The sequence below is a fragment of the Panthera pardus genome, unplaced genomic scaffold (assembly GCF_024362965.1).
Source record: "Panthera pardus isolate Hobbes unplaced genomic scaffold, ASM2436296v1 HiC_scaffold_170, whole genome shotgun sequence".
Lineage (NCBI taxonomy): Eukaryota > Metazoa > Chordata > Mammalia > Carnivora > Felidae > Panthera > Panthera pardus.
The window spans coordinates 1-22,453 of NW_026526733.1; the positions used below are offsets into that span (position 1 = coordinate 1).

At 53.3% G+C, this 22,453-nt stretch overlaps 3 long non-coding RNA genes across 3 annotated transcripts; all 3 read right to left on the minus strand.

The window, feature by feature from the left end:
* Positions 1 to 330: 330 nt before the first annotated feature.
* Positions 331 to 1,840, minus strand: LOC128777973 (uncharacterized). The gene is made up of 2 exons (XR_008423250.1): positions 1,277 to 1,840; positions 331 to 737 (listed from the first exon to the last, which is right to left on the minus strand). It is a non-coding gene; the product is annotated as an uncharacterized LOC128777973 (long non-coding RNA).
* Positions 1,841 to 9,777: 7,937 nt separating this feature from the next.
* On the minus strand, positions 9,778 to 16,619 carry LOC128777972 (uncharacterized). Its single transcript, XR_008423249.1, has 2 exons — positions 16,452 to 16,619; positions 9,778 to 10,859 (listed from the first exon to the last, which is right to left on the minus strand). It is a non-coding gene; the product is annotated as an uncharacterized LOC128777972 (long non-coding RNA).
* A 1,416-nt stretch (positions 16,620 to 18,035) lies between these two features.
* LOC128777974 (uncharacterized) lies at positions 18,036 to 22,122 on the minus strand. Its single transcript, XR_008423251.1, has 2 exons — positions 18,978 to 22,122; positions 18,036 to 18,442 (listed from the first exon to the last, which is right to left on the minus strand). It is a non-coding gene; the product is annotated as an uncharacterized LOC128777974 (long non-coding RNA).
* Between the last annotated feature and the right edge of the window lie 331 nt (positions 22,123 to 22,453).

Genomic DNA, 22,453 nt, shown 5'->3' on the forward strand with positions numbered 1-22,453 from the left:
GGTAGACATTGGTGGGTTTGGAGGCTCTGGCCAAAGGAAGACATAGACGTACATTTGTCTATATGGGAGGAGAGTATTCTCCAACCGCTTTGTTTGGGTGGAGGCCCACTCCATGTGGTCTGATTTACAAGTAACAGCATAAATCGGCTGAAGTAAAATTAACAACAAGGAATATGTTGCCTCCAGAACCCCCAAAATACGGAAAGATTTGAGACTTGTATGTCCTCAACAAACGTGTCCAACAAATGTCCTCACGGTAGGATGTCATACCTGTGCTCTCGGAGAAAGATGGGTAAGTTAAGATCCTGCCTGCAAAGATGACATGTGATAGCAGAAGGGTTCGGGTGGCCTGTGCATAACAGGGTAAAACATGTCCCCTTCAAGCTCAAGGGAAAGGTGGCTGAGAGGACATTGAAATGGGCGCTGAACAGAACCTATTAGCCAAATCTATAAGAAAGAGCAAAATATGTACCGTCTTTAAATTTGTTGGGATCCCAGGTGTTTTAAGGGTAGCAGCGTTTATACGGATAGAAATATAACTGAAAACACTGGCTACTTATGGGGCACCTGGCTGGCTCGGTCGGTCGAGCGTCCCACTTCGGCTCGGGTCACAATCTCGCGATCCGTGAGTTCGAGCCCCGCGACGGACCCTGTGCTGACGGCTCAGAGCCTGGAGCCTGTTTCAGATTCTGTGTCTCCCTCTCTCTGACCCTCCCCTGTTCATGTTCAGTCTCTCTCTTTCTCAAAAATCAATAAACGTAAAAAAAAAAAAAAAAAAAAAAAAAAAAAAAGGAAATTAAAAAAAAATGAAATAAAATCTGAAAACGTCTGAATTCCAAAACTCATCTGGCCCCTAGGGTTTTGGAAAAAGGACCGTGGGCCTGCTGTACTTTTCACATCCATGTTTAAGAAAATAGACACACACGGCAGGTAGGAGCGTAATAATATTTGTACGTGGATTTATACTTGGATTGATTACGAGGGCATCTGCCTACATTGGAGACACAGAAACAGAATGATAAAGGCCAGACATCGCCAGTCCGACAAGACTGCGTGGTGTGCATACTGACTCTGGGACCCTATACCATAAACCCATGTCCAATCTCAGGGGCAAGGGGCCTGCCGTGGACACACTGGGAACCACGACCACAGACATCATTTCCTCTTAGAATAACATGCTGCCTTCACGTGTAAAACCAATGCCATAAGGCCACACATGACCACATCTGTTTAGGGTTCATTTTGGTTCAGTGAACCATGGGCTTTCTTCACGCACCTATAAACAACCCTGTTTGATTTCACAGGAGGTAAAGTGGATGACCAGGCCACGGAAGCTCGGATTCAGAAGTCGTGGGGAGAAAACATTCCTTTCCTCCTCTACTCTATGCAGAGGCTGGACAGGATCCACTCAGACCGGAGCGAACCAAGCACAGCCACCTCCCCTGGAAAAGGCGGAGGAAGTCGGGGTGTGGAACAGGTGAGGGGTGGAGAATGTTACCGCTGATAGAGAGAGGACACGGTGTGCGGTTTGCGACGCCGAACACAGAAAGGGCCGTCTCGCGGAAGAGAGACGCAGGCGTCGTGGCACCAGAGGACTCCCCTGGGACTCACGGGCAGAGATGCCTTTGACTCACGTTGCCCCTAACGCAATGGGCTACCTCGCGAGGCAGAGACTCCGCTGCTCCTGGAGAAGGTCGTTGAGAGATCCGTGAGCAGGGAGGGGTCCGCAAGGAATGTACCACAGCAGGACAAGCCAGATAGGGACCCGGGCACACTGGACGGTCGATGCCCCACCCGGACGGGACAGCACCTACGCAGCTGCAGCTACGACGACGTGTACCTGCGCTGAGGGCGCGATGCCAGGCTTCGCTAGGTCTTGCAAGATTGGAGAAGCAGCAGGAAGTCCAGGTTTCCACGTGAAAACTCCAAGTGTTCAATATGGGCCGGACCAATGATTATTATCCGAAATGCTTCCACACGTAAGAAACCGACCAAACGGAACGCACCTTCACCCTGCAGGCAAACATCACGGATCTTTGGTTTTCACGATTCACCTATCCAGAATCTCAAAGGACTCGACCAGGCTTTCCCAACCTCACCACTCTTGACATTTGGGACCAGATAGTTCTGTGCGGCGAGGCTGTCCTGGGCGGTGTAGGCTGGTCAGCAGCATCCCCGGCCTGTGTCGCCAGATGCCAGGAGCACCCCACGCCCGAGCCAAGTCACGACAAACACAAAAAAGTCTCCGGCCATTGCCAAATGTCCCCCAGGGGGCCATCCCTGGCGGGAGCCGCTGGACTAGAGCAACATCCAACTCTCAGCTTCCAGGATTTTGTGGAAGCGTCGTCACACAGAATTCTAACACGGGGTTTCTGAAAGAAAGAGTTGCCTGCGTGAAGGAAGGACTCCTATCTGCTTTGGAAGCAGAACCCTGGTTTCTGATGAACGGCAGCGCTCTTCTTAACTAGCCCGATGACCTCTTTGAGTCCTCGCTTCCTCATCATTAAACCAGGAGTAAATAACATCACCTCTGGGAGTTGCTGTGGAGAAGGCAGTGAGAGATTTGACTCAAAAGCATCTAGCCCAGCAAGTCAGCAAGCACCAAAGACATTTCATCCACACGAACCCTTCCCTGGCGGGCAGCCGGCCCAGTGTCTACAGTCGGAAACACACGGGGGTCCGGAGTCACACCCCGGCCCCAAGTCCTGCCTCGGCCACTCGCTGGCCGGGCAGACAACGGCAGGTCATTTTTCTTCTCTCTAAGCCAGAAATGATAACAAGCACCAGTAGGTGAGACCAGGCCAGGTGGTTCGGTACAGCGCTTGGTAAACCAAACCAGGAGACAAGTAGTGATGATTACTACTCTCGGATCTCTGAAACGTTTCTGTAAAGGAAAGGACAAGCTCGTCGACACATCCAAGAACTCAGAAGGTAGTCATAGGAGGGTGGGGTGCAGGAGGAAAAAGAGAAAAATCACCACAGGAATCTCCACCTCCCCAACCTGTTACACAAGCAACTGCCCGCTGGTGACCCACAGACCAACTCTGGCCACAGATGTATTTTGTTTAGTCCCGCTCAGGGTCCTGGTGGTTGTTTTCAATTGGCATTAAATGCCACCTAATCTTCATGAAAATCCAGACTTGAGGCCTTTCTCAACAACTCCAAAGGTCGGGCCCGACAGCGGGCCCAGATTCTCACCCGGCCCTTTGGTAAGACAGGCACTGTCGGGTCCCCCACGGCCCTCACCTGGTCTAAGTCGCTCTTGTTTTCTTCTTCTTAGCCTGGCCCCCTGAGGCTTGGAGTTTGCAACCCTGACTTACCTAAAGGCTACTACTATCCAGGAGAACATTCAGGCCTCCAGGGAGAGCTTCCATCTTGGCAGAAACCGACACCCAAAGAGACACTCCCTCCCAGAGCCTCACCTGCGTAGTCAAGTCTGCTATGAGGCCCCCAGATTCCTGTCCTCCTGGACTCATCGACCTCACAACCAAACGCTCAGGTTCCTCACCTCGGTGCACCCCTTCCTCCACACCCTCCACGCCAACGACCATCCGCAGCTACTGGATTCTCTGCGCCACGGATTTCCAAAAAGCTCTTTCTTTCCTTTTAGCAGGACTAGAAAAGACCACACTTCCTGCCTCCTGCTGGGAAGAACACCCCGGTTATCTTGTGGGGGAGGGGGCTCAGCACTCTCCCATTCTAGGCCCCTGAGGCTTGGGTGGGGCTGACTCCATTTCCATGTCCAGGCAAAGGCCACTGACCCCATCAGATACCTTCAGAGTCAATCCTGGGGCTCTGGCCACAGTGAAAGGTATTCTTTGTCCCTCTGGGACTTGAACTGAAGATGTTGGAAGTCGGGGGGTGTAGGGGTGGGGTAGGGGGGCGATTCCTGCTTATAGACACAGCTTACCTAAAGAGTGGAACCCCTGGATCCAGCCCTGGCTGCAACTATATTGCTTTTGGACTCTTTTCCTCACATAGGAGCCAATCAAATTCGCAGCTTGGCTTATAACAATTCCAGTTGGTTTGGTTTTGTGTGTTTTTTTCTTTTTTCGTCATTGAGACAGAGAGCGGGGAAGGGGCAGAGACAGAGAAGATCCCAAGCAGGCTCCGCACCATTGGCACAGAGCTTGATCCCAGGAACTGTGAGATCATGACCTGAGCTGAAATCAAGAGCCGGATACTCAGCCAAGTGAGCCACCCAGTCGCCCCTCGAGTTGGGTTCACTGACAATCAAAAGAGACCTACCTACGGGGCACCTGGGTGGCTCACTGGGTCAAGTGTCAGACTTCGGCTCCGGTCACGATCTCTCGGTTCGTGGGTTTGAGGCCCGCGTCAGGCTCTGTGCTGACAGCTCGGAGCAGGAGCCTGCTTCGGATTCTGTGTTTCCCTCTCTCTCTGCCTCTCCCCCGCTCATGTTCTCTCTACCCTTTTCTCTCAAAAGTCAATATTTAAAAAAATTGTTTTTCTCTCATTAAAAAAAAATAGGGATGCACTCAATACAACAGAAGTTTAAAAGAAGTGTTGAAAGATAGAGGGGAAAGGCTCTGGTCATATTTTCTCCTGGTTTTTTTTTTTTTTTTGGTTTTGTTGTGTTGTGTTACCTCTCTCCTTCCAGTAAGAGTAGAGTTTCACTTAGTGTGTCAGCCATCCCTCTATAAGGACTTACCTCATGGTGTATAAGCATTTTTGCTTGCCTATCTCTTCCACAAGTCTGTGGAGCCCCTTCAGGGCAGAAGCCGCATTTGTATTCACTTGGATTCTTTTCTACTTTCCACAATGGCACATAATTTGGGCTCAATAAGGGTCTCTTGAACGGATGAATCAAGCATCCTAATTCTCTTCTTTGGGATACCCCACTCAAGAGACCACTGCATCGTCCTTGGGCCTGTGATACACAAACCATCCTCCGAAACAGACTCATGCACCCATTGTCCACAAACTGCATCATGAGAACTCAACTTCTTCTAGCCATTACGAATTCTCCCACATGTCCATCCCACAGAACCTCACTGTGGGGTGACTCACGAGGTCCTCATTGTCGGGAAGAGAAGAGAATACTTCCTCCCAAGACACCATTCAGAACTCTATGCATCCGTAACAGACACAACGGGCGAGCCACTCACACACAGAATATCACTCCTGGCTGCGGCGGGGGGGGGGGGGGGGGGGGGGGGGGGCGGGGCGGAGGTAACTTCTCTGCTTTCTCGCTTTCCTCTTGACCCAAATACCCCCAAATCCCAATCCTGATGCCTACGCCACTAACACACAATTACAATTCTAGGCTCTCTCTTGCCTCCATTTTTCCTCCCGAGTCCTTCGTAATTCTTGACGTGGAAAAAATACAAACTTATCCAGGGGAATCAACAGGAGTAAAAGCCAAAGCTTCCCCAGGAAACAGTTTTGGCTTTGGGAGCAGAAATTGCCACACCCCTAACACCTCTGTAACAGCTGCTGCTTCCACTGGCATCTAGCAAGAAAGATTTTCAAACAGAGTCAAAGGTCTGGGCCAGAATTACAATGCTAGCACGAATCACCATTTACTCTATCCAGCTTTCATTTTTCCCATTCTTGGGCTCACACCACCGGAGCGATCTGGTAAGATCTAGATGTGTGCTAGATTGACAAATGTTTATGGAGAATCGACCATATGACAGGAGCCACAGCAGAGCTGGCCAAGGAAACAGAAAGACGGCAAGGACTCTCAAGGCGTTCAGTCTAATGGAGAATACTAAGAAGTAAACAGGCATTGCATTATAGAAACACAGGTGCTATGCGGACGTATGTAAGTGGCCAGGAGAGGGACTCCCAATCCACGTTGGAGCATCACAGAAGGTCTTTTAGAGGCAGTGACCTTTGCCTGGACACCTAAAGAATGAGTAGGAGGCAGGTCTAGGGCAGGTGAGGTGAAAGGAGCTTTGGAGACTTCCAGGTAGAGGCTAACAGGGAAGAAGGCTCGGCGGCCTCTGGCAACCGAAAGGAGGCACATATGGCTGTAATTCGGCAGAGTGAAGGGAGAACCTGCTACAGAGGAAGCCGGAGCCAAAGAGACCCTGAATGGCTTGATAGCTTGAAAAGTCTCAGAACTTTGTGCAAAAGAGCAAACACCCCTTTCCTCATGAGATGTACAAACTGGCCAGAACGACAATGTGACACATGTGTCTTGAGAGTCACTAAATACTGATTTCACAATGCATGTTACTGAGAATCCGTGGGGGGGGGGGGGGGGGGGGGTGTGGCGGGGCAGAAAACTCCTAAGGAGTGATCTTGTAACTCATTCACAGATGCCTGCTTGAAGCTTTGGGCCCCACGACTATTCCGTCTGCCTTCCCCTTGGCACTCCCTATTCCTATCATTTTCCTACAAATGACAGAAAGGTAGGCACTGCTAGGCTGTAGGGATAGGGAACCACTCTGGAAACAGGATAAGTGCACACGGAGATAATAGGGTGGGGGGTAGCAACGAAATTGAACAAAACTAAGCAAAAAGTTGGGGGGGAGGAACGAAAGTGTAAAAGGCAAATATAGAAAGCTCAAGGGGAAGTAAAAGTATTTTCAGACACACACAGAAAAGAAGTGTCCCCACGTGCTCCGGCTAAACCAAACGCCCCCTTTTACTCAACTGTTGAAAACAAAGAAGAAAAAGCAATGAAAAAGTCACACTTTCATACCCCTTCTCGGAATAAGCAGTCAACGGGGACAGGACAGCTCACTGCCCTGAAAGACCTTGAAAGATTTACCCCAGAGAACACAGCACACGATAATCAACCTCCAGAGGCTCTCAAAACCACTACAAACTCCGGTCTCTTCTGTCATTTCATCGTCGATCGTTTCCTGTCAAGCATTAAAGCGATACCAGACAAACCTGGAGACGGATTTGCTCCCCAATCCAAAGTGAGAAAAGCTGTTTTGAAAGCCCCCCCTCTTTTTGTTTTTCCACTTGCCCAAGGCCTTTCCACAATTCATTCCTCCCGGTTCCAAATGTCTACAGGTCAAGAACTTGAGCAGTCTGGTCCATTAGGGGCCACGGTTTGGAGACGGCACACCCTCCAAAGTGCCTCCAAGGGAGTCCTGAGTCTCCCTAAGCGGCTCTCTTGGGCTCTGATCGCCCCTTACTTATTGACTGCCATCAGGCACTTGGAGGTGGACGGCCGGTCGGCAGCGGCCAGGCGACCCGGAAAGGCTGAGAATGCCGCCCCCCAGAGCACCATGCCCGCCCCGGCCTCAGGTACACCAGTTAGCCGAGTTTTCGCCCAAGGCAAAGCCCCGGGAGAGGGGGGCAGGCCCGGGGAAAGCATGGGTCCAGACCCCAGAGGACGATGCTCAGCGGGGCCGGGACAATGGGCGGTGGGGACCCGAGCGGGGGGGGGGGGGGGGGGGGGGGGGGGGGCGTCCCGGGAGGCCGGCCCGCCCCGCTGTTCCTGGGGGCTCGGGCGGCGGCCCCGAGATGGCCGCCTGGCCGCTGCGTGGCGCAGCCCTCGTCCCTGGCCCGCAGCGGACCCGGCGCGGAGCGGGCGGCCTGGCGGCCGGGCCACGACCCCGACCCCCGGTCCCCGGCCCGCGCGCTCCCGGCGGGCCCGGCACGGCTGACTCACCTGCCCACGGTCTGGTTGGCGAGCTGCTTCATGCGGTTCAAGAGCAGCGGCAGCGGCGGCCCGCGGGGCTCGGGCCTGGCGCGGCTACATCGATTCCGGGCCGAGGAGGCGGCGGCGGCGGCGGCGGCGGCGGCGGCGGCGGCGGCGGCGGCGGCGGCGGCGGCAGCGGCGGCGGCTGCGCCGGCTGCGACTGCTACTGCGGCTGCTGTGGCGACTGAGCGGCGGCTGCGGCTGCTATTGTGGCTGCGGCGGCGGCGGCGGCGGTTGGGCCGACTGCGGCTGCTACTGCGTCGGCTGCGGCTGCTACTGCGGCTGCGGCGACTGAGCGGCGGCGGCGGCGGCCAAGGCGGCTGTGGCGGCTGCTGCTCCCGGGCCGGCGCCACGCCCTCGCCGCGTCACTTCCAGCGGCGCCGCCCGCCGGGGGCCGCGCGGGGCCGGGCTGGCAGACGAGCGCCAGGCTCGCCGCTTGGCCCCCGCCCCCCAACCCGGGCCGCTCCGAGGAGCGCGCGGAGCCCCGCGTCCCGACGCCTCCTAGGATCCCGACTCCCGCCCGGGTAGGCCGCGCACCGTTGGGAGGCGGCGGCGGTTCGGGATCTCGCGGTTCCTGAGTTTTAGCTCCGCACTGGGCTCTGTGCTGACGGCTCGGAGCCTGGAGCCTGCTTCGGATTCTGGGTCCCCCTCTCTCTCCGCCCCAACCCTGCTTGTGCTCTCTGTCTTTCAAAAATGAATAAACATAAAAAAAAATTTAGGGGCTCCTGGGTGGCTTCCTGGGTTGAGCGTCCAACTTGGGCTCAGGTCATGATCTCGCAGTTTGTGAGTTTGAGCCCTGCGTCGGGCTCTGTGCACACAGCTGGAAGCCTGGAGCCTGCTTCCCATCCTGTGTCTCCCTCTCTCTCTCTCTGCCCCTTCCCCGCCCATGCTCTGTCTCTGTCTCTCAAAAATAAATAAACGTTAATAAAAAAATTTTTTTAATTAAAAAAAACAGTGGCTTCTTTTTTTTTTGCAATAATTTTTTGATGTTTATTTTTCTTGTTTGAGAGTGAAAATGGGGAAGGAGCAGAGAGAGAGAGAGAGGGAGAAAGAGGACCTGAAGCAGGTTCTGCGCTGACGCAGGCGGGGCTTGAACTCCAGAGCTGAGAGGTCACGAGCCACAAGATCACAAGGCACAAGATCACAACCCGAGCCAAAGTCAGATGCTTACACTGACCGAGCCCAAGGCACCCCAAAACAGTGGTCACTTCTTACCAGGGTAGACATTGGTGGGTTTGGAGGCTCTGGCCAAAGGAAGACATAGACGTACATTTGTCTATATGGGAGGAGAGTATTCTCCAACCGCTTTGTTTGGGTGGAGGCCCACTCCATGTGGTCTGATTTACAAGTAACAGCATAAATCGGCTGAAGTAAAATTAACAACAAGGAATATGTTGCCTCCAGAACCCCCAAAATACGGAAAGATTTGAGACTTGTATGTCCTCAACAAACGTGTCCAACAAATGTCCTCACGGTAGGATGTCATACCTGTGCTCTCGGAGAAAGATGGGTAAGTTAAGATCCTGCCTGCAAAGATGACATGTGATAGCAGAAGGGTTCGGGTGGCCTGTGCATAACAGGGTAAAACATGTCCCCTTCAAGCTCAAGGGAAAGGTGGCTGAGAGGACATTGAAATGGGCGCTGAACAGAACCTATTAGCCAAATCTATAAGAAAGAGCAAAATATGTACCGTCTTTAAATTTGTTGGGATCCCAGGTGTTTTAAGGGTAGCAGGGTTTATACGGATAGAAATATAACTGAAAACACTGGCTACTTATGGGGCACCTGGCTGGCTCGGTCGGTCGAGCGTCCCACTTCGGCTCGGGTCACAATCTCGCGATCCGTGAGTTCGAGCCCCGCGACGGACCCTGTGCTGACGGCTCAGAGCCTGGAGCCTGTTTCAGATTCTGTGTCTCCCTCTCTCTGACCCTCCCCTGTTCATGTTCAGTCTCTCTCTTTCTCAAAAATCAATAAACGTAAAAAAAAAAAAAAAAAAAAAAAAAAAAAAAAAAAGGAAATTAAAAAAAAATGAAATAAAATCTGAAAACGTCTGAATTCCAAAACTCATCTGGCCCCTAGGGTTTTGGAAAAAGGACCGTGGGCCTGCTGTACTTTTCACATCCATGTTTAAGAAAATAGACACACACGGCAGGTAGGAGCGTAATAATATTTGTACGTGGATTTATACTTGGATTGATTACGAGGGCATCTGCCTACATTGGAGACACAGAAACAGAATGATAAAGGCCAGACATCGCCAGTCCGACAAGACTGCGTGGTGTGCATACTGACTCTGGGACCCTATACCATAAACCCATGTCCAATCTCAGGGGCAAGGGGCCTGCCGTGGACACACTGGGAACCACGACCACAGACATCATTTCCTCTTAGAATAACATGCTGCCTTCACGTGTAAAACCAATGCCATAAGGCCACACATGACCACATCTGTTTAGGGTTCATTTTGGTTCAGTGAACCATGGGCTTTCTTCACGCACCTATAAACAACCCTGTTTGATTTCACAGGAGGTAAAGTGGATGACCAGGCCACGGAAGCTCGGATTCAGAAGTCGTGGGGAGAAAACATTCCTTTCCTCCTCTACTCTATGCAGAGGCTGGACAGGATCCACTCAGACCGGAGCGAACCAAGCACAGCCACCTCCCCTGGAAAAGGCGGAGGAAGTCGGGGTGTGGAACAGGTGAGGGGTGGAGAATGTTACCGCTGATAGAGAGAGGACACGGTGTGCGGTTTGCGACGCCGAACACAGAAAGGGCCGTCTCGCGGAAGAGAGACGCAGGCGTCGTGGCACCAGAGGACTCCCCTGGGACTCACGGGCAGAGATGCCTTTGACTCACGTTGCCCCTAACGCAATGGGCTACCTCGCGAGGCAGAGACTCCGCTGCTCCTGGAGAAGGTCGTTGAGAGATCCGTGAGCAGGGAGGGGTCCGCAAGGAATGTACCACAGCAGGACAAGCCAGATAGGGACCCGGGCACACTGGACGGTCGATGCCCCACCCGGACGGGACAGCACCTACGCAGCTGCAGCTACGACGACGTGTACCTGCGCGAGGGCGCGATGCCAGGCTTCGCTAGGTCTTGCAAGATTGGAGAAGCAGCAGGAAGTCCAGGTTTCCACGTGAAAACTCCCAAGTGTTCAATATGGGCCGGACCAATGATTATTATCCGAAATGCTTCCACACGTAAGAAACCGACCAAACGGAACGCACCTTCACCCTGCAGGCAAACATCACGGATCTTTGGTTTTCACGATTCACCTATCCAGAATCTCAAAGGACTCGACCAGGCTTTCCCAACCTCACCACTCTTGACATTTGGGACCAGATAGTTCTGTGCGGCGAGGCTGTCCTGGGCGGTGTAGGCTGGTCAGCAGCATCCCCGGCCTGTGTCGCCAGATGCCAGGAGCACCCCACGCCCGAGCCAAGTCACGACAAACACAAAAAAGTCTCCGGCCATTGCCAAATGTCCCCCAGGGGGCCATCCCTGGCGGGAGCCGCTGGACTAGAGCAACATCCAACTCTCAGCTTCCAGGATTTTGTGGAAGCGTCGTCACACAGAATTCTAACACGGGGTTTCTGAAAGAAAGAGTTGCCTGCGTGAAGGAAGGACTCCTATCTGCTTTGGAAGCAGAACCCTGGTTTCTGATGAACGGCAGCGCTCTTCTTAACTAGCCCGATGACCTCTTTGAGTCCTCGCTTCCTCATCATTAAACCAGGAGTAAATAACATCACCTCTGGGAGTTGCTGTGGAGAAGGCAGTGAGAGATTTGACTCAAAAGCATCTAGCCCAGCAAGTCAGCAAGCACCAAAGACATTTCATCCACACGAACCCTTCCCTGGCGGGCAGCCGGCCCAGTGTCTACAGTCGGAAACACACGGGGTCCGGAGTCACACCCCGGCCCCAAGTCCTGCCTCGGCCACTCGCTGGCCGGGCAGACAACGGCAGGTCATTTTTCTTCTCTCTAAGCCAGAAATGATAACAAGCACCAGTAGGTGAGACCAGGCCAGGTGGTTCGGTACAGCGCTTGGTAAACCAAACCAGGAGACAAGTAGTGATGATTACTACTCTCGGATCTCTGAAACGTTTCTGTAAAGGAAAGGACAAGCTCGTCGACACATCCAAGAACTCAGAAGGTAGTCATAGGAGGGTGGGGTGCAGGAGGAAAAAGAGAAAAATCACCACAGGAATCTCCACCTCCCCAACCTGTTACACAAGCAACTGCCCGCTGGTGACCCACAGACCAACTCTGGCCACAGATGTATTTTGTTTAGTCCCGCTCAGGGTCCTGGTGGTTGTTTTCAATTGGCATTAAATGCCACCTAATCTTCATGAAAATCCAGACTTGAGGCCTTTCTCAACAACTCCAAAGGTCGGGCCCGACAGCGGGCCCAGATTCTCACCCGGCCCTTTGGTAAGACAGGCACTGTCGGGTCCCCCACGGCCCTCACCTGGTCTAAGTCGCTCTTGTTTTCTTCTTCTTAGCCTGGCCCCCTGAGGCTTGGAGTTTGCAACCCTGACTTACCTAAAGGCTACTACTATCCAGGAGAACATTCAGGCCTCCAGGGAGAGCTTCCATCTTGGCAGAAACCGACACCCAAAGAGACACTCCCTCCCAGAGCCTCACCTGCGTAGTCAAGTCTGCTATGAGGCCCCCAGATTCCTGTCCTCCTGGACTCATCGACCTCACAACCAAACGCTCAGGTTCCTCACCTCGGTGCACCCCTTCCTCCACACCCTCCACGCCAACGACCATCCGCAGCTACTGGATTCTCTGCGCCACGGATTTCCAAAAAGCTCTTTCTTTCCTTTTAGCAGGACTAGAAAAGACCACACTTCCTGCCTCCTGCTGGGAAGAACACCCCGGTTATCTTGTGGGGGAGGGGGCTCAGCACTCTCCCATTCTAGGCCCCTGAGGCTTGGGTGGGGCTGACTCCATTTCCATGTCCAGGCAAAGGCCACTGACCCCATCAGATACCTTCAGAGTCAATCCTGGGGCTCTGGCCACAGTGAAAGGTATTCTTTGTCCCTCTGGGACTTGAACTGAAGATGTTGGAAGTCGGGGGGTGTAGGGGTGGGGTAGGGGGGCGATTCCTGCTTATAGACACAGCTTACCTAAAGAGTGGAACCCCTGGATCCAGCCCTGGCTGCAACTATATTGCTTTTGGACTCTTTTCCTCACATAGGAGCCAATCAAATTCGCAGCTTGGCTTATAACAATTCCAGTTGGTTTGGTTTTGTGTGTTTTTTTCTTTTTTCGTCATTGAGACAGAGAGCGGGGAAGGGGCAGAGACAGAGAAGATCCCAAGCAGGCTCCGCACCATTGGCACAGAGCTTGATCCCAGGAACTGTGAGATCATGACCTGAGCTGAAATCAAGAGCCGGATACTCAGCCAAGTGAGCCACCCAGTCGCCCCTCGAGTTGGGTTCACTGACAATCAAAAGAGACCTACCTACGGGGCACCTGGGTGGCTCACTGGGTCAAGTGTCAGACTTCGGCTCCGGTCACGATCTCTCGGTTCGTGGGTTTGAGGCCCGCGTCAGGCTCTGTGCTGACAGCTCGGAGCCAGGAGCCTGCTTCGGATTCTGTGTTTCCCTCTCTCTCTGCCTCTCCCCCGCTCATGTTCTCTCTACCCTTTTCTCTCAAAAGTCAATATTTAAAAAAATTGTTTTTCTCTCATTAAAAAAAAATAGGGATGCACTCAATACAACAGAAGTTTAAAAGAAGTGTTGAAAGATAGAGGGGAAAGGCTCTGGTCATATTTTCTCCTGGTTTTTTTTTTTTTTTTGGTTTTGTTGTGTTGTGTTACCTCTCTCCTTCCAGTAAGAGTAGAGTTTCACTTAGTGTGTCAGCCATCCCTCTATAAGGACTTACCTCATGGTGTATAAGCATTTTTGCTTGCCTATCTCTTCCACAAGTCTGTGGAGCCCCTTCAGGGCAGAAGCCGCATTTGTATTCACTTGGATTCTTTTCTACTTTCCACAATGGCACATAATTTGGGCTCAATAAGGGTCTCTTGAACGGATGAATCAAGCATCCTAATTCTCTTCTTTGGGATACCCCACTCAAGAGACCACTGCATCGTCCTTGGGCCTGTGATACACAAACCATCCTCCGAAACAGACTCATGCACCCATTGTCCACAAACTGCATCATGAGAACTCAACTTCTTCTAGCCATTACGAATTCTCCCACATGTCCATCCCACAGAACCTCACTGTGGGGTGACTCACGAGGTCCTCATTGTCGGGAAGAGAAGAGAATACTTCCTCCCAAGACACCATTCAGAACTCTATGCATCCGTAACAGACACAACGGGCGAGCCACTCACACACAGAATATCACTCCTGGCTGCGGCGGGGGGGGGGGGGGGGGGGGGGGGGGCGGGGCGGAGGTAACTTCTCTGCTTTCTCGCTTTCCTCTTGACCCAAATACCCCCCAAATCCCAATCCTGATGCCTACGCCACTAACACACAATTACAATTCTAGGCTCTCTCTTGCCTCCATTTTTCCTCCCGAGTCCTTCGTAATTCTTGACGTGGAAAAAATACAAACTTATCCAGGGAATCAACAGGAGTAAAGCCAAAGCTTCCCCAGGAAACAGTTTTGGCTTTGGGAGCAGAAATTGCCACACCCCTAACACCTCTGTAACAGCTGCTGCTTCCACTGGCATCTAGCAAGAAAGATTTTCAAACAGAGTCAAAGGTCTGGGCCAGAATTACAATGCTAGCACGAATCACCATTTACTCTATCCAGCTTTCATTTTCCCATTCTTGGGCTCACACCACCGGAGCGATCTGGTAAGATCTAGATGTGTGCTAGATTGACAAATGTTTATGGAGAATCGACCATATGACAGGAGCCACAGCAGAGCTGGCCAAGGAAACAGAAAGACGGCAAGGACTCTCAAGGCGTTCAGTCTAATGGAGAATACTAAGAAGTAAACAGGCATTGCATTATAGAAACACAGGTGCTATGCGGACGTATGTAAGTGGCCAGGAGAGGGACTCCCAATCCACGTTGGAGCATCACAGAAGGTCTTTTAGAGGCAGTGACCTTTGCCTGGACACCTAAAGAATGAGTAGGAGGCAGGTCTAGGGCAGGTGAGGTGAAAGGAGCTTTGGAGACTTCCAGGTAGAGGCTAACAGGGAAGAAGGCTCGGCGGCCTCTGGCAACCGAAAGGAGGCACATATGGCTGTAATTCGGCAGAGTGAAGGGAGAACCTGCTACAGAGGAAGCCGGAGCCAAAGAGACCCTGAATGGCTTGATAGCTTGAAAAGTCTCAGAACTTTGTGCAAAAGAGCAAACACCCCTTTCCTCATGAGATGTACAAACTGGCCAGAACGACAATGTGACACATGTGTCTTGAGAGTCACTAAATACTGATTTCACAATGCATGTTACTGAGAATCCGTGGGGGGGGGGGGGGGGGCAGAAAACTCCTAAGGAGTGATCTTGTAACTCATTCACAGATGCCTGCTTGAAGCTTTGGGCCCCACGACTATTCCGTCTGCCTTCCCCTTGGCACTCCCTATTCCTATCATTTTCCTACAAATGACAGAAAGGTAGGCACTGCTAGGCTGTAGGGATAGGGAACCACTCTGGAAACAGGATAAGTGCACACGGAGATAATAGGGTGGGGGTAGCAACGAAATTGAACAAAACTAAGCAAAAAGTTGGGGGGGAGGAACGAAAGTGTAAAAGGCAAATATAGAAAGCTCAAGGGGAAGTAAAAGTATTTTCAGACACACACAGAAAAGAAGTGTCCCCACGTGCTCCGGCTAAACCAAACGCCCCCTTTTACTCAACTGTTGAAAACAAAGAAGAAAAAGCAATGAAAAAGTCACACTTTCATACCCCTTCTCGGAATAAGCAGTCAACGGGGACAGGACAGCTCACTGCCCTGAAAGACCTTGAAAGATTTACCCCAGAGAACACAGCACACGATAATCAACCTCCAGAGGCTCTCAAAACCACTACAAACTCCGGTCTCTTCTGTCATTTCATCGTCGATCGTTTCCTGTCAAGCATTAAAGCGATACCAGACAAACCTGGAGAAGGATTTGCTCCCCAATCCAAAGTGAGAAAAGCTGTTTTGAAAGCCCCCCCTCTTTTTGTTTTTCCACTTGCCCAAGGCCTTTCCACAATTCATTCCTCCCGGTTCCAAATGTCTACAGATCAAGAACTTGAGCAGTCTGGTCCATTAGGGGCCACGGTTTGGAGACGGCACACCCTCCAAAGTGCCTCCAAGGGAGTCCTGAGTCTCCCTAAGCGGCTCTCTTGGGCTCTGATCGCCCCTTACTTATTGACTGCCATCAGGCACTTGGAGGTGGACGGCCGGTCGGCAGCGGCCAGGCGACCCGGAAAGGCTGAGAATGCCGCCCCCCAGAGCACCATGCCCGCCCCGGCCTCAGGTACACCAGTTAGCCGAGTTTTCGCCCAAGGCAAAGCCCCGGGAGAGGGGGGCAGGCCCGGGGAAAGCATGGGTCCAGACCCCAGAGGACGATGCTCAGTGGGGCCGAGACAATGGGCGGTGGGGACCCGAGCGGGGGGGGGGGGCGTCCCGGGAGGCCGGCCCGCCCCGCTGTTCCTGGGGGCTCGGGCGGCGGCCCCGAGATGGCCGCCTGGCCGCTGCGTGGCGCAGCCCTCGTCCCTGGCCCGCAGCGGACCCGGCGCGGAGCGGGCGGCCTGGCGGCCGGGCCGGAGCGCGGGCCCCCGCGGGGCAGCGGGCCCGCCCCGGCCCGGGCCACGACCCCGACCCCCGGTCCCCGGCCCGCGCGCTCCCGGCGGGCCCGGCACGGCTGACTCACCTGCCCACGGTCTGGTTGGCGAGCTGCTTCATGCGGTTCAAGAGCAGCGGCAGCGGCGGCCCGCGGGGCTCGGGCCTGGCGCGGCTACATCGATTCCGGGCCGAGGAGGCGGCGGCGGCGGCGGCGGCGGCGGCGGCGGCGGCGGCGGCGGCGGCGGCGGCTGCGCCGGCTGCGACTGCTACTGCGCCGGCTGCGACTGCTACTGCGGCTGCTGTGGCGACTGAGCGGCGGCTGCGGCTGCTATTGTGGCTGCGGCGGCGGCGGCGGCGGTTGGGCCGACTGCGGCTGCTACTGCGTCGGCTGCGGCTGCTACTGCGGCTGCGGCGACTGAGCGGCGGCGGCGGCGGCCAAGGCGGCTGTGGCGGCTGCTGCTCCCGGGCCGGCGCCACGCCCTCGCCGCGTCACTTCCAGCGGCGCCGCCCGCCGGGGGCCGCGCGGGGCCGGGCTGGCAGACGAGCGCCAGGCTCGCCGCTTGGCCCCCGCCCCCCAACCCGGGCCGCTCCGAGGAGCGCGCGGAGCCCCGCGTCCCGACGCCTCCTAGGATCCCGACTCCCGCCCGGGTAGGCCGCGCACCGTTGGGAGGCGGCGGCGGTTCGGGATCTCGCGGTTCCTGAGTTTTAGCTCCGCACTGGGCTCTGTGCTGACGGCTCGGAGCCTGGAGCCTGCTTCGGATTCTGGGTCCCCCTCTCTCTCCGCCCCAACCCTGCTTGTGCTCTCTGTCTTTCAAAAATGAATAAACATAAAAAAAAATTTAGGGGCTCCTGGGTGGCTTCCTGGGTTGAGCGTCCAACTTGGGCTCAGGTCATGATCTCGCAGTTTGTGAGTTTGAGCCCTGCGTCGGGCTCTGTGCACACAGCTGGAAGCCTGGAGCCTGCTTCCCATCCTGTGTCTCCCTCTCTCTCTCTCTGCCCCTTCCCCGCCCATGCTCTGTCTCTGTCTCTCAAAAATAAATAAACGTTAATAAAAAAATTTTTTTAATTAAAAAAAACAGTGGCTTCTTTTTTTTTTGCAATAATTTTTTGATGTTTATTTTTCTTGTTTGAGAGTGAAAATGGGGAAGGAGCAGAGAGAGAGAGAGAGGGAGAAAGAGGACCTGAAGCAGGTTCTGCGCTGACGCAGGCGGGGCTTGAACTCCAGAGCTGAGAGGTCACGAGCCACAAGATCACAAGGCACAAGATCACAACCCGAGCCAAAGTCAGATGCTTACACTGACCGAGCCCAAGGCACCCCAAAACAGTGGTCACTTCTTACCAGGGTAGACATTGGTGGGTTTGGAGGCTCTGGCCAAAGGAAGACATAGACGTACATTTGTCTATATGGGAGGAGAGTATTCTCCAACCGCTTTGTTTGGGTGGAGGCCCACTCCATGTGGTCTGATTTACAAGTAACAGCATAAATCGGCTGAAGTAAAATTAACAACAAGGAATATGTTGCCTCCAGAACCCCCAAAATACGGAAAGATTTGAGACTTGTATGTCCTCAACAAACGTGTCCAACAAATGTCCTCACGGTAGGATGTCATACCTGTGCTCTCGGAGAAAGATGGGTAAGTTAAGATCCTGCCTGCAAAGATGACATGTGATAGCAGAAGGGTTCGGGTGGCCTGTGCATAACAGGGTAAAACATGTCCCCTTCAAGCTCAAGGGAAAGGTGGCTGAGAGGACATTGAAATGGGCGCTGAACAGAACCTATTAGCCAAATCTATAAGAAAGAGCAAAATATGTACCGTCTTTAAATTTGTTGGGATCCCAGGTGTTTTAAGGGTAGCAGGGTTTATACGGATAGAAATATAACTGAAAACACTGGCTACTTATGGGGCACCTGGCTGGCTCGGTCGGTCGAGCGTCCCACTTCGGCTCGGGTCACAATCTCGCGATCCGTGAGTTCGAGCCCCGCGACGGACCCTGTGCTGACGGCTCAGAGCCTGGAGCCTGTTTCAGATTCTGTGTCTCCCTCTCTCTGACCCTCCCCTGTTCATGTTCAGTCTCTCTCTTTCTCAAAAATCAATAAACGTAAAAAAAAAAAAAAAAAAAAAAAAAAAAAAAAAGGAAATTAAAAAAAAATGAAATAAAATCTGAAAACGTCTGAATTCCAAAACTCATCTGGCCCCTAGGGTTTTGGAAAAAGGACCGTGGGCCTGCTGTACTTTTCACATCCATGTTTAAGAAAATAGACACACACGGCAGGTAGGAGCATATTTGTACGTGGATTTATACTTGGATTGATTACGAGGGCATCTGCCTACATTGGAGACACAGAAACAGAATGATAAAGGCCAGACATCGCCAGTCCGACAAGACTGCGTGGTGTGCATACTGACTCTGGGACCCTATACCATAAACCCATGTCCAATCTCAGGGGCAAGGGGCCTGCCGTGGACACACTGGGAACCACGACCACAGACATCATTTCCTCTTAGAATAACATGCTGCCTTCACGTGTAAAACCAATGCCATAAGGCCACACATGACCACATCTGTTTAGGGTTCATTTTGGTTCAGTGAACCATGGGCTTTCTTCACGCACCTATAAACAACCCTGTTTGATTTCACAGGAGGTAAAGTGGATGACCAGGCCACGGAAGCTCGGATTCAGAAGTCGTGGGGAGAAAACATTCCTTTCCTCCTCTACTCTATGCAGAGGCTGGACAGGATCCACTCAGACCGGAGCGAACCAAGCACAGCCACCTCCCCTGGAAAAGGCGGAGGAAGTCGGGGTGTGGAACAGGTGAGGGGTGGAGAATGTTACCGCTGATAGAGAGAGGACACGGTGTGCGGTTTGCGACGCCGAACACAGAAAGGGCCGTCTCGCGGAAGAGAGACGCAGGCGTCGTGGCACCAGAGGACTCCCCTGGGACTCACGGGCAGAGATGCCTTTGACTCACGTTGCCCCTAACGCAATGGGCTACCTCGCGAGGCAGAGACTCCGCTGCTCCTGGAGAAGGTCGTTGAGAGATCCGTGAGCAGGGAGGGGTCCGCAAGGAATGTACCACAGCAGGACAAGCCAGATAGGGACCCGGGCACACTGGACGGTCGATGCCCCACCCGGACGGGACAGCACCTACGCAGCTGCAGCTACGACGACGTGTACCTGCGCGAGGGCGCGATGCCAGGCTTCGCTAGGTCTTGCAAGATTGGAGAAGCAGCAGGAAGTCCAGGTTTCCACGTGAAAACTCCCAAGTGTTCAATATGGGCCGGACCAATGATTATTATCCGAAATGCTTCCACACGTAAGAAACCGACCAAACGGAACGCACCTTCACCCTGCAGGCAAACATCACGGATCTTTGGTTTTCACGATTCACCTATCCAGAATCTCAAAGGACTCGACCAGGCTTTCCCAACCTCACCACTCTTGACATTTGGGACCAGATAGTTCTGTGCGGCGAGGCTGTCCTGGGCGGTGTAGGCTGGTCAGCAGCATCCCCGGCCTGTGTCGCCAGATGCCAGGAGCACCCCACGCCCGAGCCAAGTCACGACAAACACAAAAAAGTCTCCGGCCATTGCCAAATGTCCCCCAGGGGGCCATCCCTGGCGGGAGCCGCTGGACTAGAGCAACATCCAACTCTCAGCTTCCAGGATTTTGTGGAAGCGTCGTCACACAGAATTCTAACACGGGGTTTCTGAAAGAAAGAGTTGCCTGCGTGAAGGAAGGACTCCTGTCTGCTTTGGAAGCAGAACCCTGGTTTCTGATGAACGGCAGCGCTCTTCTTAACTAGCCCGATGACCTCTTTGAGTCCTCGCTTCCTCATCATTAAACCAGGAGTAAATAACATCACCTCTGGGAGTTGCTGTGGAGAAGGCAGTGAGAGATTTGACTCAAAAGCATCTAGCCCAGCAAGTCAGCAAGCACCAAAGACATTTCATCCACACGAACCCTTCCCTGGCGGGCAGCCGGCCCAGTGTCTACAGTCGGAAACACACGGGGTCCGGAGTCACACCCCGGCCCCAAGTCCTGCCTCGGCCACTCGCTGGCCGGGCAGACAACGGCAGGTCATTTTTCTTCTCTCTAAGCCAGAAATGATAACAAGCACCAGTAGGTGAGACCAGGCCAGGTGGTTCGGTACAGCGCTTGGTAAACCAAACCAGGAGACAAGTAGTGATGATTACTACTCTCGGATCTCTGAAACGTTTCTGTAAAGGAAAGGACAAGCTCGTCGACACATCCAAGAACTCAGAAGGTAGTCATAGGAGGGTGGGGTGCAGGAGGAAAAAGAGAAAAATCACCACAGGAATCTCCACCTCCCCAACCTGTTACACAAGCAACTGCCCGCTGGTGACCCACAGACCAACTCTGGCCACAGATGTATTTTGTTTAGTCCCGCTCAGGGTCCTGGTGGTTGTTTTCAATTGGCATTAAATGCCACCTAATCTTCATGAAAATCCAGACTTGAGGCCTTTCTCAACAACTCCAAAGGTCGGGCCCGACAGCGGGCCCAGATTCTCACCCGGCCCTTTGGTAAGACAGGCACTGTCGGGTCCCCCACGGCCCTCACCTGGTCTAAGTCGCTCTTGTTTTCTTCTTCTTAGCCTGGCCCCCTGAGGCTTGGAGTTTGCAACCCTGACTTACCTAAAGGCTACTACTATCCAGGAGAACATTCAGGCCTCCAGGGAGAGCTTCCATCTTGGCAGAAACCGACACCCAAAGAGACACTCCCTCCCAGAGCCTCACCTGCGTAGTCAAGTCTGCTATGAGGCCCCCAGATTCCTGTCCTCCTGGACTCATCGACCTCACAACCAAACGCTCAGGTTCCTCACCTCGGTGCACCCCTTCCTCCACACCCTCCACGCCAACGACCATCCGCAGCTACTGGATTCTCTGCGCCACGGATTTCCAAAAAGCTCTTTCTTTCCTTTTAGCAGGACTAGAAAAGACCACACTTCCTGCCTCCTGCTGGGAAGAACACCCCGGTTATCTTGTGGGGGAGGGGGCTCAGCACTCTCCCATTCTAGGCCCCTGAGGCTTGGGTGGGGCTGACTCCATTTCCATGTCCAGGCAAAGGCCACTGACCCCATCAGATACCTTCAGAGTCAATCCTGGGGCTCTGGCCACAGTGAAAGGTATTCTTTGTCCCTCTGGGACTTGAACTGAAGATGTTGGAAGTCGGGGGGTGTAGGGGTGGGGTAGGGGGGCGATTCCTGCTTATAGACACAGCTTACCTAAAGAGTGGAACCCCTGGATCCAGCCCTGGCTGCAACTATATTGCTTTTGGACTCTTTTCCTCACATAGGAGCCAATCAAATTCGCAGCTTGGCTTATAACAATTCCAGTTGGTTTGGTTTTGTGTGTTTTTTTCTTTTTTCGTCATTGAGACAGAGAGCGGGGAAGGGGCAGAGACAGAGAAGATCCCAAGCAGGCTCCGCACCATTGGCACAGAGCTTGATCCCAGGAACTGTGAGATCATGACCTGAGCTGAAATCAAGAGCCGGATACTCAGCCAAGTGAGCCACCCAGTCGCCCCTCGAGTTGGGTTCACTGACAATCAAAAGAGACCTACCTACGGGGCACCTGGGTGGCTCACTGGGTCAAGTGTCAGACTTCGGCTCCGGTCACGATCTCTCGGTTCGTGGGTTTGAGGCCCGCGTCAGGCTCTGTGCTGACAGCTCGGAGCCAGGAGCCTGCTTCGGATTCTGTGTTTCCCTCTCTCTCTGCCTCTCCCCCGCTCATGTTCTCTCTACCCTTTTCTCTCAAAAGTCAATATTTAAAAAAATTGTTTTTCTCTCATTAAAAAAAAATAGGGATGCACTCAATACAACAGAAGTTTAAAAGAAGTGTTGAAAGATAGAGGGGAAAGGCTCTGGTCATATTTTCTCCTGGTTTTTTTTTTTTTTTGGTTTTGTTGTGTTGTGTTACCTCTCTCCTTCCAGTAAGAGTAGAGTTTCACTTAGTGTGTCAGCCATCCCTCTATAAGGACTTACCTCATGGTGTATAAGCATTTTTGCTTGCCTATCTCTTCCACAAGTCTGTGGAGCCCCTTCAGGGCAGAAGCCGCGTTTGTATTC